The 12,967-nt window shown below is 44.2% G+C and overlaps 1 protein-coding gene across 3 annotated transcripts in view; it reads left to right on the top strand.

The window, feature by feature from the left end:
- disp1 (dispatched homolog 1 (Drosophila)) overlaps positions 1-12,967 on the top strand; it is a 110,788-nt gene that overhangs the window by 27,481 nt on the left and 70,340 nt on the right. For all 3 annotated transcript variants that reach the window (XM_040017920.1, XM_040017915.1, XM_040017916.1), the window contains one exon: positions 5,664-5,741. The gene's annotated coding sequence lies outside the window, so the exon portion shown is untranslated. The remainder of the gene's footprint in view (positions 1-5,663; positions 5,742-12,967) is intronic.

Here is a 12,967-nt window from a genome sequence, read left to right as displayed (position 1 = left end):
TCGCGGGGCCAATAAGAAGTATGTCAGGACAGTTATTTGGTGAGTTGCTGGGGCTTTCAAGTCAGTGACGATGTCCCAGTTAACCCAGTAAGGAATGCACCTGTAAATCAGAAATGCTAAAATATATTTGTTCTTCCTGTTTTCATGAGCCAGCTCTGTTTTTATGGGTTTTTTCCTGTAAACATGAAGATGCTACAGGCCAGTCTAACATGAAGCTCGAACCGTTCTTACACACAGCGAGCAGCTGCGAGACGGGGCTGATACAGAGATGGTGAACTCAGATGTTTTCCTGGCGTTCACGGCATCGGCGCTTGTTACTGTAATCGTGATACAAAACTGATGTAAAGCCAACAAGGGTCCTTTTATTGGAGCACCTGTTCGACAAGTTTAAGCATGAAGGAAAGTCTTCAGCTGCACTCGTCCTTGGTGGTTTGTGTCACGTGATGGAGATAAAGTAAAAGCTGTGTTTATGCAGAAACCGTTAGCTTAGTTTGATACGGGCTTTAACCCCGACAGCTGACAGCAGCTCTACTTTCTGTGGCGGAGACATATCAACTCATTACTGCTAATTCTAAAAGGCACTGAGAGCACAAACATCAGAGAAGACGTTCATTGTAATGACTCAGAGAAGTGGACGAGGTCTCGCAGACTCCCTCAGTACAGCATCCAGCTATAAGAATTTACCCCTCTCAGCTGTGATGGAGCGTAAACCATCCATAGAGGCAAAGCTATTTTTTTGTATCGTGTAAGTTATCCATCTTAACACAGGAGTCTGTAGGCATTGATACACCAATCAGTCATAACATTATGGCCACCTGTGTCATGTTATGTTGGTCTCCTCACGTCGAGGCATGGACTCCACTATATTCACCACGAAGAAAACTGATGTTAAAAATATGGAAACATGGCAGGAAATATCAAAAATATGTTCATGTATTATTAAAATATCACAAATTAACATTTGAAAAACAAATAGATTGCAGCTGAAAAGTATGGTGCATTATGAATGATGCACATTGTTTGAAAGTTTCAGCTTATCCAGGAAACACTGAGGCGTTAAAAGGACAGTGGAGAGAGATGATGTCTCCAGTGAGTCCTGGGTGTACTCGCAGGCCTCTTCCTGAACACCTTTACCCAGGAGGCTACTGCCTCAGCTGGCTCCGTTCAATGTGAAGCCTCTGTTGAATGGCTGAACTCCTCGCCCTGTGCTGGAGAGCCCATCCACCATTCAGAGAAAACTCATTTCTGCCACTTTTATCTGCAGTCTCGTTCTGTCACCTTTGAAAGAACTAAAAATCCAAAGAGGCAAAGTCCGTATAATAATACACACTAGTGGTCAAAGGTATTACAACACCCCAATTTTTCCAGTTATTTATTGCAATTCAAGTCATTGAGACGGATGAATAGCTTAAAAGGGTACAAAGGTAAAAGTGGTGAACTGCCAGAGGTTAAAAGGTAAGGTTACCCTTAAAAAACATAACGCAGGTTACCCATTTAAAGCTCGTCTGCCTGTCAAAGTCACTTAAACCCTCATGTTTGCCCATTTTTCCTGCTTCCAACACCTAAACCTAACCCAACACGTCAACTTTGAGGACAAAAATATTGACTTGGTCTCAAATATATCCCACCCACTAACAGGTGCCATGATGAAGAGATAACTAGTGTTATTTATGTGACCTATCAGTGCTCACAATGTTATACCTGATCAGTGTATACGGCGAGCTGAGCGTGACAGTTCCCTCTCACTGATACCGTAATCTGGCACCTAATGCATAAATGAAAAGTTCAGAAACTGTCATGAAAGTTGTGCAATATGAAAACAAAGGTATGAACTGGGTAACTTTTACCCAGTTAAAAGGAATCTGTTTCTTTGTCTCTCCTCGAGCACACGTTTTTGATAGAAATGGCACTTTTGTGATCTCTGAATCCCAGCTTGCTGTTTATCTGTGTTAGAATAAATGTTCCACCCACAGTGTGGTGGCAGGTGTGTCTGTGGGTGAGTACGTGCCTGCCTGTACATGTCAGAATCGGAATCAGAAGGGCTTTATTGTTGTTGTACTTTGCAATACAATACATGTGGGTATTCATCTGTGGCTCTTACCCCTAGCACGCTGGTCAAAGTATTCAGAGCGTGTAAAGGTTGGCTTTTAAACTTAGTGATGGGATTAAAACTAAAGGCTGAATTTGTTCCAGAACTCGTTGGTTCAGACTAACCCCCCCATCCTGTGTTCAGTGAACGTGCTTCATCACCATAGCCTGTTTTGGTCTCGCTCTTCCCTTTCCTGTCTCGCTCTCCACCGCTGCTTTCATCGCTGGAGATCTCCCATGTTGATATCTGCATGTCATTTGATTCAGACTTAATCATTTCTTCTTCTTTTAATGTTGTTGCCATTTAAAAGATTCCTGGTCCCGTGTGGTGTCCTGTGTGACTTTCAGAAGCAATTTCCATATGTGGCATGGATCGAACAGCTGAAAAAAGGCACAAGTGGAGAGAGGCTAGATGCTTCTTGGCTGGCATCCATAAGCTGCAGAAATTACTAATCTGCTTGCACAGCCTGCCGCGCTTCTCTCTTCCTTGACTTTGGAGTAGTTGTGAAACAGAGTGTCCCTGCAAAGTCTACTTATTGACCTGCCCGTGGAAAACATCAGCCAAGGAGAAAGGGAGACTGAGTGAAAATTGCAAAGTGCCAATCGTTGCATTGATCCTTATTGTGAGTGCGTCCCATCGCACAGAGAAGAGAGTGTACTCGAGCATTTCATGCTCTTCATTTTATGCTTGAAAGCAGCACACTGACGGGACAACTTAAAACCTTCATTTGTGCCAAATAACCCAGTGAGCTTGCTGGAATCCTCTTACTCATTTACATCATCTGTGAAAATAAAGAAAGAGCCAGGTGTACTCTAGACGAGTTCCTCCAGAACAAGTTCAGTCCAACTGGTAGCCTGTGGTTAAGCACCGCTCACGAAGATCAGCATTCATCCTTTTTGGGCCCAAAGTGATTGTGAATAAAATTACGACTAAATGGTTAGAAAGCAGCCTGTGAGTGTGGATCTGTCCCTTTCTTTAAAGCTGATCAATGTGAAATAATTAATTTTCAATTAAATTTTATTTATATAGCACCAAATCACAACAACAGCCGCCTCAAGGCACTTTATATTGTACAGTAGACCCTACAATAAAAGATACAGAGGAAAAACCCAGCAACCATACGACTCCTATGAGCAGCACTTTGGCGACAGTGGGAAGGAAAAACTTCCTTTTAACAGGAAGAAACCTCCGGCAGAACCAGGCTCAGGGAGGGGCGGGGCCATTTGCTGTGATTGGTTGGGGTGAGAGAAGGAAGACAGGATAAAGACATGCTGTGGAAGAGAGACAGAGGTTAATAACAGATATGATTCAATGCAGAGAGGTCTGTTAACACATAGTGAGTGAGAAAGGTGACTGGAAAGGAAAAACCCAGTGCATCATGGGAATCCCCGGCAGCCTACGTCTATTGCAGCATAACTAAGGGAGGATTCAGGGTCACCTGGTCCAGCCCTAACTATATGCTTTAGCAAAAAGGAAAGTTTGAAGCCTAATCTTGAAAGTAGAGATAGTGTCTGTCTCCCGAATCCAAACTGGAAGCTGGTTCCACAGAAGAGGGGCCTGAAAACTGAAGGCTCTGCCTCCCATTCTACTTTTAAATACTCTAGGAACAACAAGTAGGCCTGCAGAGCGAGAGCGAAGCGCTCTAATAGGGTGATATGGTACTACAAGGTCATTAAGATAAGATGGGGCCTGATTATTTTTGTCTTATATTCTAAATAAAGTGGAGGGGAGGGGCCAGTGTACCTGCCAAAGCACCCTTGGGTAACATTTAGCGAGATATCGAATCCTGAATTGCTCCTGACGCCTTCATTGGTGTGTGAATGTTGGATAGGAAGCAAAGTGCTTGTATGAATGTGTGAATGAGGGCTTTGAGTTCAGTTTTAGGTGGTGACCAGAATAAGTGAGCAGTCCTAGTTTGAGCACGTCTGTCTTGTCAGGAACACAAATGTTGACTGTGTCAGTCGGGGACTGGCTGACCCGGAACCAAAGCGGGAATGAAGACTTGAGTGCCGACTTGTCTGTCTGGAGATGGTTTTCACTCAGAGGGAAGGAGTCTACGATGCTCACGCATTGCTCAAATTCCTCCCCTTGTGTCATCGCCACTAAAGCAAATAGCGGCTTAGGGGGAAGGATTCTGCCACTGAATCAACACAGTGTCTTCAGCAGTTCAAAGGGAACATTTTCACAATTGCGAAAAGGTAGGAATTTTGGGAGTTGTCCCATTTAGTTCCTGTGAAGCTGTGACTCAGTGTTTTTGACGAACCCCTGCATTGGAACCGTGCCTCTGCCTTTATATTTTGGAGAAACTGCGAGGTACTGGGAGGGAGATCCCTCCCTTGGATTTGAGCGGCTTCTTTGGAAATGAAAGTTGACTGTGACTCGAGCCATCGGATTAATTGGTGTATGCATGGTTGGCGAAGGCCTAGCGGCGACCTGGGGTTGATGGGATGCCTGTGAGATACTTGCATGTCTGAGCTCTTTCCACACCAACAGGCTGTCACATGATCACAGTAAGCAACAGGGAAGAAGGCAACAGCGTGATGACAAAGGGCAGAACTTTTACAAACTGAACCTCGTGATTTTGATTTTTAACATTTGCAGTGAAGCGTCTTCATATCTGTATTTAAATGACAAAAACAGGAAGGATGTTCTTTATTGAGAAGAATCGATGCTTTGATTGTCTTTGGGCCTTTCGGAAGCTTTGAGGTAGAAAACAGTTTTCTTTTAAAGACTGCTCTCAGTGTGAGGGGGTAAATGCTACCCCTCCAGTGTTGGAGTGTGGGGAGAAACTTTGAGCTGTTATGTTAGGATAAATGGGTCCGTCTAACCCGAGCCCGTTGCTCAACACGGACTAAAAGCTTCCTCGTCCATCCATATTTAACCCCCTCTGTGGCGACCACTGTCTTCATCTTCTCTCTATCGACACACACCTTAGGAACTGCTGATGTGAACCATATGCTGCCTTTGAATGGCCTTCTGTTCTGCTGAGCCCTTGCACATACTCAAGGTCATATCATGACCTTGTTTCTAGGCTACCTGCTAACCTCCCAGGACCGGCGTCACGGGGCAGGATAATGCCTTCCTGTCCTGCTTCCTGCTATCCGGCCTTCTCGTCTAATCTTCTCTGTACCTGTTAAATCATCACCTAAAATCTCTGCGGTATGAAGCTGCATTTTTTTCTGTCAGTGGGCCTAATCTTCACAATAAAGTGACCTTTGCAGACCTTATAAACAGACCCGCGAGTGGTGTGACCTCTCAGCTTCGAGGTCGAGGGGAAGGAACAGACTTGTAGATTTTGCCTATTTCGGTCTCTGTGTTTTAATTTTTTTTTACCAGACTCTCTTTTATTGTCTTACACTTAAAAAATTTTCTTCCGTGGATTCCTTGACAAGCTTATTTCCAGCAGTGATTTTCAAGGAAAATTGGCACCAGCAGTCTTTCCTATTTAAGACATAGATGGAGAGCACCTGCTGCTGATCTTTAACTCAGTGGAGTCGTTTCTTTCCAAAGGAGCCGATTCTTTTCATTTTATTTTGTACTGTGTTTCAGAGCAATCTTGTCTGTGTGTCCACAGATTGACCGGTGTCTCTGAGGGCTTTGAGAGTGTGACCACATAAACAAATGCAGAGCACGGTGCATCGTCATCTTGCAGGTAAGGCATGTAGCTCTGCGTTTAACTGTAGATTGTGTATTTACTGTGCAAAGCTGCACACCATAAAGTTCACATCAAACTGTAGTTCTGAGGGACGTCCTGTTGTACATTTCCTTCATTCAGTAACCGACTGTGATGAGCAGTCTGCACAGTGCTCCCTTTGCCACGTGTTGCTTTATTAACTCGGCTAATGTGATGTTCATTATCGTCTGTATTTTAATATTTTCCACCAAGAGGCAGAGGTATTAGCTAAGGCTGGCAGGCTGAACTAAGCTGTGTGGGTGCATCACACATATGACCTGTAATATGTTTTATCCATCAGTTTGTGTTTTTTCTTCAACATGTTTTACTAAGATTCAAAGATTCAAAGTGTTTATTGTCATGCGTCACAAGAGAAAAAGGGCATTTCTCTGTGCAATGAAATCCTTTCTTTGCTGTCCACCCACAGATGCTGATTAATATATACAACAGGAATAGAACTGAAGATAGAAAAGGAGACAAAATATGGAGGTGTGAAACAGAGATGTGTGCAAAACTATAGCTTACGAAGACAGGAACGGGTGTGGCACTATATTGAATGTAGATACATATAAGGCAAAAAGCTGAGCTTGGAAGTCAATATTTGGTACAATCATCTTTAACACAGCCTGAACTCTCTGCTTCTCACGTGTGAAGTTATCTTCAGGAATAGCTGTCTTCTCCTCTTCAGGACATTCAACGCTCGTCTTTGTTTGGCTGCTTTTGTTCGGTTCTCTGTCAGGACGATCCCGCTCTGCTTCAGTAATGTCGAGGTCTGCACTGTGTGCTTGTTTTCTGTCCAGGCGTGCTCTTACTGCACGCAGAGTGTTATATCAAAAAATGAAGCCACGGGTCAATCAGATACTTTCTAGATGATTTGTAGTGTCAAAATCTGATGGTACTTTTATGCATTCATAATGACATTAGTGTTTTTGAACTTGCCAACACCTCTGACCGAAACGCCCCCACCATGTTTTACAGACGGCTGTAGAGCTCTCAGTCTGTGCTGACTTTCCTCCTTTTAATCGCTCCAACAAACCTGTGTGTTGCAGCCTCCCTTCCACCTTTCGTAGATTAAACTGAAGAATCTACGGTGTTGTGTTTAGACATGAGTTAGATGTAGTTTTTATGTCTGGGTGATTCATAGGACTGTGTTAAATGGCTAAACCAACAAAAAGAAAACCCCACATTCCTCTGAAAACGGTCTGGACTGGACCATGGGTGAGTGAAAAAGCTGCCGGTTTCCAGAGAAAATCCTGCAGAACTGTTGCTCAGGATCACTTTAAAAATGAGAAAAGGGTATGGCACCCAAAATGTAGAGCAGTAAGGGCTGTCTCAAGACTTCCTCACACTGAAAATAAAACAGTTCAAATAAGCACATTAGTAATTAGTAATATTTGTTCTGTAGTTCCATTAAAATGCTTCCGAGTGAATCAGAATTGAAATAATGAGATAGGGAGTCACTCAAAGTACGCTGGTAGACTGAGGCTGGGTAATGATGGAAAAATGTCATCACGATAACTTTATTATGATAAATATAGAATAGAATAGCCTTATTGTCATTGTACAGAGTACAACGAAATTGGAGTGCCACTCCCTTGGTGCAAGATTCAATAATAAATGTAAAATATAAAAAGTACAATAAAACAATCGCAAGTATTCAAACAATCGCAAGTAAGATATATACAGGATAGCAGCATTAATATAATGACAGTATGAATAGCAGCATGATATAATGACAGTATGAATAGCAGCATGATATAATGGCAGTGACGGTATGGTATAGCTAAGCAGGTTCAGTTGTTTTTGTGCTTATTTACTACGGTGATAGCTCTGGGAAAGAAGCTATCCCTGAATCTGTTTGTCCTGGTTTTATGTGACCTGTACCGTCGGCCTGACGGTAATAGTTCAAACAGTTGATACTCTTGAATGGTTAATAGAACTTTATTATTAATGAATAACACGCACACACGGATATTATAACAATATATTTTATTATATTACAACGACACGATTGTTCTCACAGGTGTTAATATTAAACCATGGATACAGTTCTGCAGACTTTACATGTTTTTGTATATTACAAGCTGTTTTCCTGTTGTTTTATCAGCCGTGTACAGCTGATGAAGAAGCTGATGAAGAGGGAAGTTAGTGATATAAACCACACTGTTATTTGTAGCTGCCTATAAACATGTTTAGTGTTTAACACGGGAGTTGGAGGATTGACCGGTGTTTGCAGTCGGCCTCATGTGGCCACCGGGGGCGGTTGTTTTTGGCACTTCGACTTGTCTAAGGGTGCTGTTGGATCAGTAACTGCTCTTCTGTCTGTAACTGCTCTTTGGAAGGTAATGATAACAACGTCCACAACAAAACTGTAAGCTGGTGTTTAATCGGGGCTTTTTTCCAATTCAAGTGCAGTGTTTTTTTCATGAGGTCCTAATTTCAGCTTTACTGCATGACGTCATGTCAGCAACCATTTAAAAGCCTCTAACTAACCAACAATCAGAATGGGAAAAGTCGGGAGCCTTTCATCAGTGTCCTGTAATCACGAGCAGTCTAATAAGGAAAACGTGCACGGAGGGAAGAACTGCTCTGTAACGCAGCTATTGCTGGACCTCTTCATTTCCCCCTGCCTCTGTATGGCGAGTTCAGACAAGCTTCTAGTTGAAGGGGAGGATGTTTGTTCTTCACCGCGCTACAACTGGGTCAGTGAGTGAGGTACAAGCTGTTTATCCGTGGCTCACAGTGCCCCCATACACCCCTATGATGGATTCATGGAAAAAACATGTCTCTCATTTTTTGATATTTTTAAAAAGGCTTTCTGGCTGCGCTGATGTGCAAATGAAGCTTCATTTTTATTTCAAAACATTTGCAATGATTTGTGGTCATAGCTCTGTGTGGTGGGGTATGACCAGTCCCACCGAGAAAAACGGTATAGACAGGATCAACTGTATCTGTTTACTCACTGTCCAATGTATGACTTCATGTTGACATGTAAGTCTAAGCTCAGGGAGCAGTGCAGCCTTTTACACGCAGGAAATCTCTCGCACGCACGCATCTCTGAGTTTGCACATTTTTCTTTTACACTCAGTCTGTGTTGCAAACACAGTAAAACACAGCATTTGTACTTCTACCAGTATATTAACCAGTGTTACCTGTCCACATGGATCTGTAGTCACACCTCCAAAATGCTAGCTGTGCTGCCGTGTTGAGCTGCTTTGTACATTGCTGTGAACACACTAGGCGTACACACAGATTGGAAGAGCTGTGCACACGGCTAGTGTGGCTGATGGTGCTGTTTATGAGAGACCGCCTAATGAACTGGTGCTCATTCAGCAAAGTGCAAAATGTCCATCACCAGCATGACGTAGCCCTGACAGTACAGGGAGTGCAGAATTATTAGGCAAGTTGTATTTTTGAGGAATAATGTTATTATTGAACAACAACCATGTTCTCAATGAACCCAAAAAACTCATTAATTTCAAAGCTGAATGTTTTTGGAAGTAGTTTTTAGTTTGTTTTTAGTTTTAGCTATTTTAGGGGGATATCTGTGTGTGCAGGTGACTATTACTGTGCATAATTATTAGGCAACTTAACAAAAAACAAATATATACCCATTTCAATTATTTATTTTTACCAGTGACACCAATATAACATCTCCACATTCACAAATATACATGTCTGACATTCAAAAACAAAACAAAAACAAATCAGCGACCAATATAGCCACCTTTCTTTGCAAGGACACTCAAAAGCCTGCCATCCATGGATTCTGTCAGTGTTTTGATCTGTTCACCATCAACATTGCGTGCAGCAGCAACCACAGCCTCCCAGACACTGTTCAGAGAGGTGTACTGTTTTCCCTCCTTGGAAATCTCACATTTGATGATGGACCACAGGTTCTCAATGGGGTTCAGATCAGGTGAACAAGGAGGCCATGTCATTAGTTTTTCTTCTTTTATACCCTTTCTTGCCAGCCACGCTGTGGAGTACTTGGACGCGTGTGATGGAGCATTGTCCTGCATGAAAATCATGTTTTTCTTGAAGGATGCAGACTTCTTCCTGTACCACTGCTTGAAGAAGGTGTCTTCCAGAAACTGGCAGTAGGACTGGGAGTTGAGCTTGACTCCATCCTCAACCCGAAAAGGCCCCACAAGCTCATCTTTGATGATACCAGCCCAAACCAGTACTCCACCTCCACCTTGCTGGCGTCTGAGTCGGACTGGAGCTCTCTGCCCTTTACCAATCCAGCCACGGGCCCATCCATCTGGCCCATCAAGACTCACTCTCATTTCATCAGTCCATAAAACCTTAGAAAAACCAGTCTTGAGATATTTCTTGGCCCGGTCTTGACGTTTCAGCTTGTGTGTCTTGTTCAGTGGTGGTCGTCTTTCAGCCTTTCTTACCTTGGCCATGTCTCTGAGTATTGCACACCTTGTGCTTTTGGGCACTCCAGTGATGTTGCAGCTCTGAAATATGGCCAAACTGGTGGCAAGTGGCATCTTGGCAGCTGCACGCTTGACTTTTCTCAGTTCATGGGCAGTTATTTTGCGCCTTGGTTTTTCCACACGCTTCTTGCGACCCTGTTGACTATTTTGAATGAAACGCTTGATTGTTCGATGATCACGCTTCAGAAGCTTTGCAATTTTGAGACTGCTGCATCCCTCTGCAAGATATCTCACTATTTTTGACTTTTCTGAGCCTGTCAAGTCCTTCTTTTAGAATAGAATAGAATAGAATAGAATTCAACTTTATTGTCATTGCACATGCACAGGTACAGGGCAACGAAATGCAGTTTGCATCCATCCAGAAGTGCTTTAGTGATATAGATATATTACAATATATATTAGCAATAATATAGATATGTGAGTATATTACAGAAATGGGTCTATTATGGTATGTTATAATGTACACGGTATGAAGTATGTTGTGAATATTCTATAACTATAAGTATGTACAGGCTGTAGTGAGTACAAGCTATGAACAGGCTATGAACAGGATATAAATATGAAAAACTATACAGAATATGAAATAAATAACTTTACAGAATCTGAGATATACAGCTATACAGAAATGGGAACTATGCAAGTTGTAAACAGTTGTAGGATTAAAGATTATCGAATGTACAGAATGATTATTTACACAGAGCTATACAGTAGTGCAGTTAAGATAAGTGAGGGTGTAGATAGTTTCTACAGAGGCTATATAAAGTGCTAGTGGTTGTGAGTGGTGGTTCAGTCCATGTTATTATTGTGTGTTTGAGGGTACAGTTGTACATTGTGGGTGTGGGTATGTTCAGTCCATGTGTTAACGTGGGTCAGATGTCAGGAGGCAGAGTTCAGGAGTCTGACAGCTGTGGGGAAGAAGCTGTTCCGGTACCTGGTGGTCTTAGTCCGGAGGCTCCTGTGGCGCCTCCCAGAGGGCAGGAGGGTGAAGAGTCCATGTGATGGGTGACTGGGGTCTTTGATGATTTTCCCAGCCCTTTTCAGACACCGCTTCCTGTAGATGTCCTTTATGGCAGGAAGTGGTGCTCCGGCGATGCGCTGGGCAGTTTTCACGACCCTCTGCAACGCCTTCCGGTCCGAGGCAGAGCAGTTCCCGTACCAGACTGTTATACAGTTGGTCAGGATGCTCTCGATGGTGCAACGATAGAAGTTCACCAGGATGTCTGAGGACAGGTGGTTCTTCCTCAGAGTCCTCAAGAAGAAGAGGCGCTGGTGAGCCTTCTTGACCAGCTTGGAGCAGTTGGTCATCCAGGTGAGATCCTCGGAGATGTGGACTCCCAGGAACTTGAAGCTGCTCACACGCTCCACAGCTGTCCCCTTACTGTGGATGGGTGGATGTGGGTCAGCATTCCTCCTGTAGTCCACGATGAGCTCCTTGGTCTTCTCGGTGTTAAGCAGCAGGTTGTTTGTGTCGCACCACTCAGCCAGACGATCCACCTCCTCCCTGTAGGCGGCCTCATCGTTGTCACTGATGAGGCCAATCACCGTGGTGTCATCTGCAAACTTAATGATGGTGTTGGAACCATCAGCAGGTCTGCAGTCGTGGGTGAAGAGGGAGTAGAGGAAAGGGCTCATCACACAGTCTTGTGGTACACCGGTGTTCATTGTGATTGTAGATGAGCAGTGGTTATCCAGCCGGACATGTTGGGGGCGGTTGGTCAGGAAGTCCAGTAACCATTTGCAGATGAGGGAACTGATGCCCAGGTCTGTCAGTTTCCTGATGAGTTGTGAGGGGTGGATTGTCTTGAATGGTGAACTGAAGTCTATAAACAGCATTCTGGCGTAGGTGTTGTTGTTGTCCAGGTGTGAGAGGACAGAGTGCAGTGCGATGGAGACTGCATCCTCTGTGCTCCTGTTCTGGCGGTATGCGAATTGGTGGGGGTCCAGGGTGGGGGGGAGACAGGATTTGAAGTGTGCTAGGACCAGTCGCTCTAAGCACTTAGTGATGATGGGGGTGAGTGCTACTGGGCGGTAATCATTGAGGCAAGATGGGTTGGAGTTTTTGGGTATCGGGACGATGGAGGTGGATTTGAAGCAGGCCGGTACCACAGCGTGGGCCAAGGACAGGTTGAATATGTCTGTGAGCACTCCTGCAAGCTCCCCAGAACACGCTCTGAGAACACGCCCGGGGATGCCATCAGGGCCTGCAGCCTTGTGGACATTGATCCTGCTCAGCACCGCTCCTACATCGGTGGGGGAGAGAGTCAGAGGTTGGTGGTCTGGCGTCATGTCTGCTTTGGTTGTGGTTGTGGGGTTCCCTCGCTCAAAACGAGCATAAAAGTTGTTGAGCTCGTTGAGGAAGGAGACATCAGAGGATGCGGGGGAGGGTTTGGTGGTCCTGTAGTCTGTGATGGTCTGGAGTCCTTGCCACATGCGTCGGGGGTTGGAGTTGGAGAAGTGTTCTTCTACCTTCTTTTTGTAATGGTGTTTGGCTTTTTTGATGCCCTTCTTTAGATTAGCCCTGGCTGTACTGTAGGCGTGTGCATCTCCTGACCTAAAGGCAGTGTTGCGGGCCTTCAGGAGGAGACGAACATCCCGGTTCATCCAAGGCTTCTGGTTGGGGTACATGGTGATCCGTTTCTGGGTGGTGACACTGTCTGTGGTTTTGGAGATGTAATCCAGTACAGATGAGGCGTACTGGTCCAGGTCTGTGTGGGTGAAAATATTCCAGTCTGTGTTTTTAAATCTGTCCTGGAGCACTGC

The sequence above is a fragment of the Simochromis diagramma genome, unplaced genomic scaffold (assembly GCF_900408965.1).
Source record: "Simochromis diagramma unplaced genomic scaffold, fSimDia1.1 OVJJ01000802.1, whole genome shotgun sequence".
NCBI classification, from domain to species: domain Eukaryota; kingdom Metazoa; phylum Chordata; class Actinopteri; order Cichliformes; family Cichlidae; genus Simochromis; species Simochromis diagramma.
This window is presented reverse-complemented; position numbering and strand designations above follow the sequence as displayed.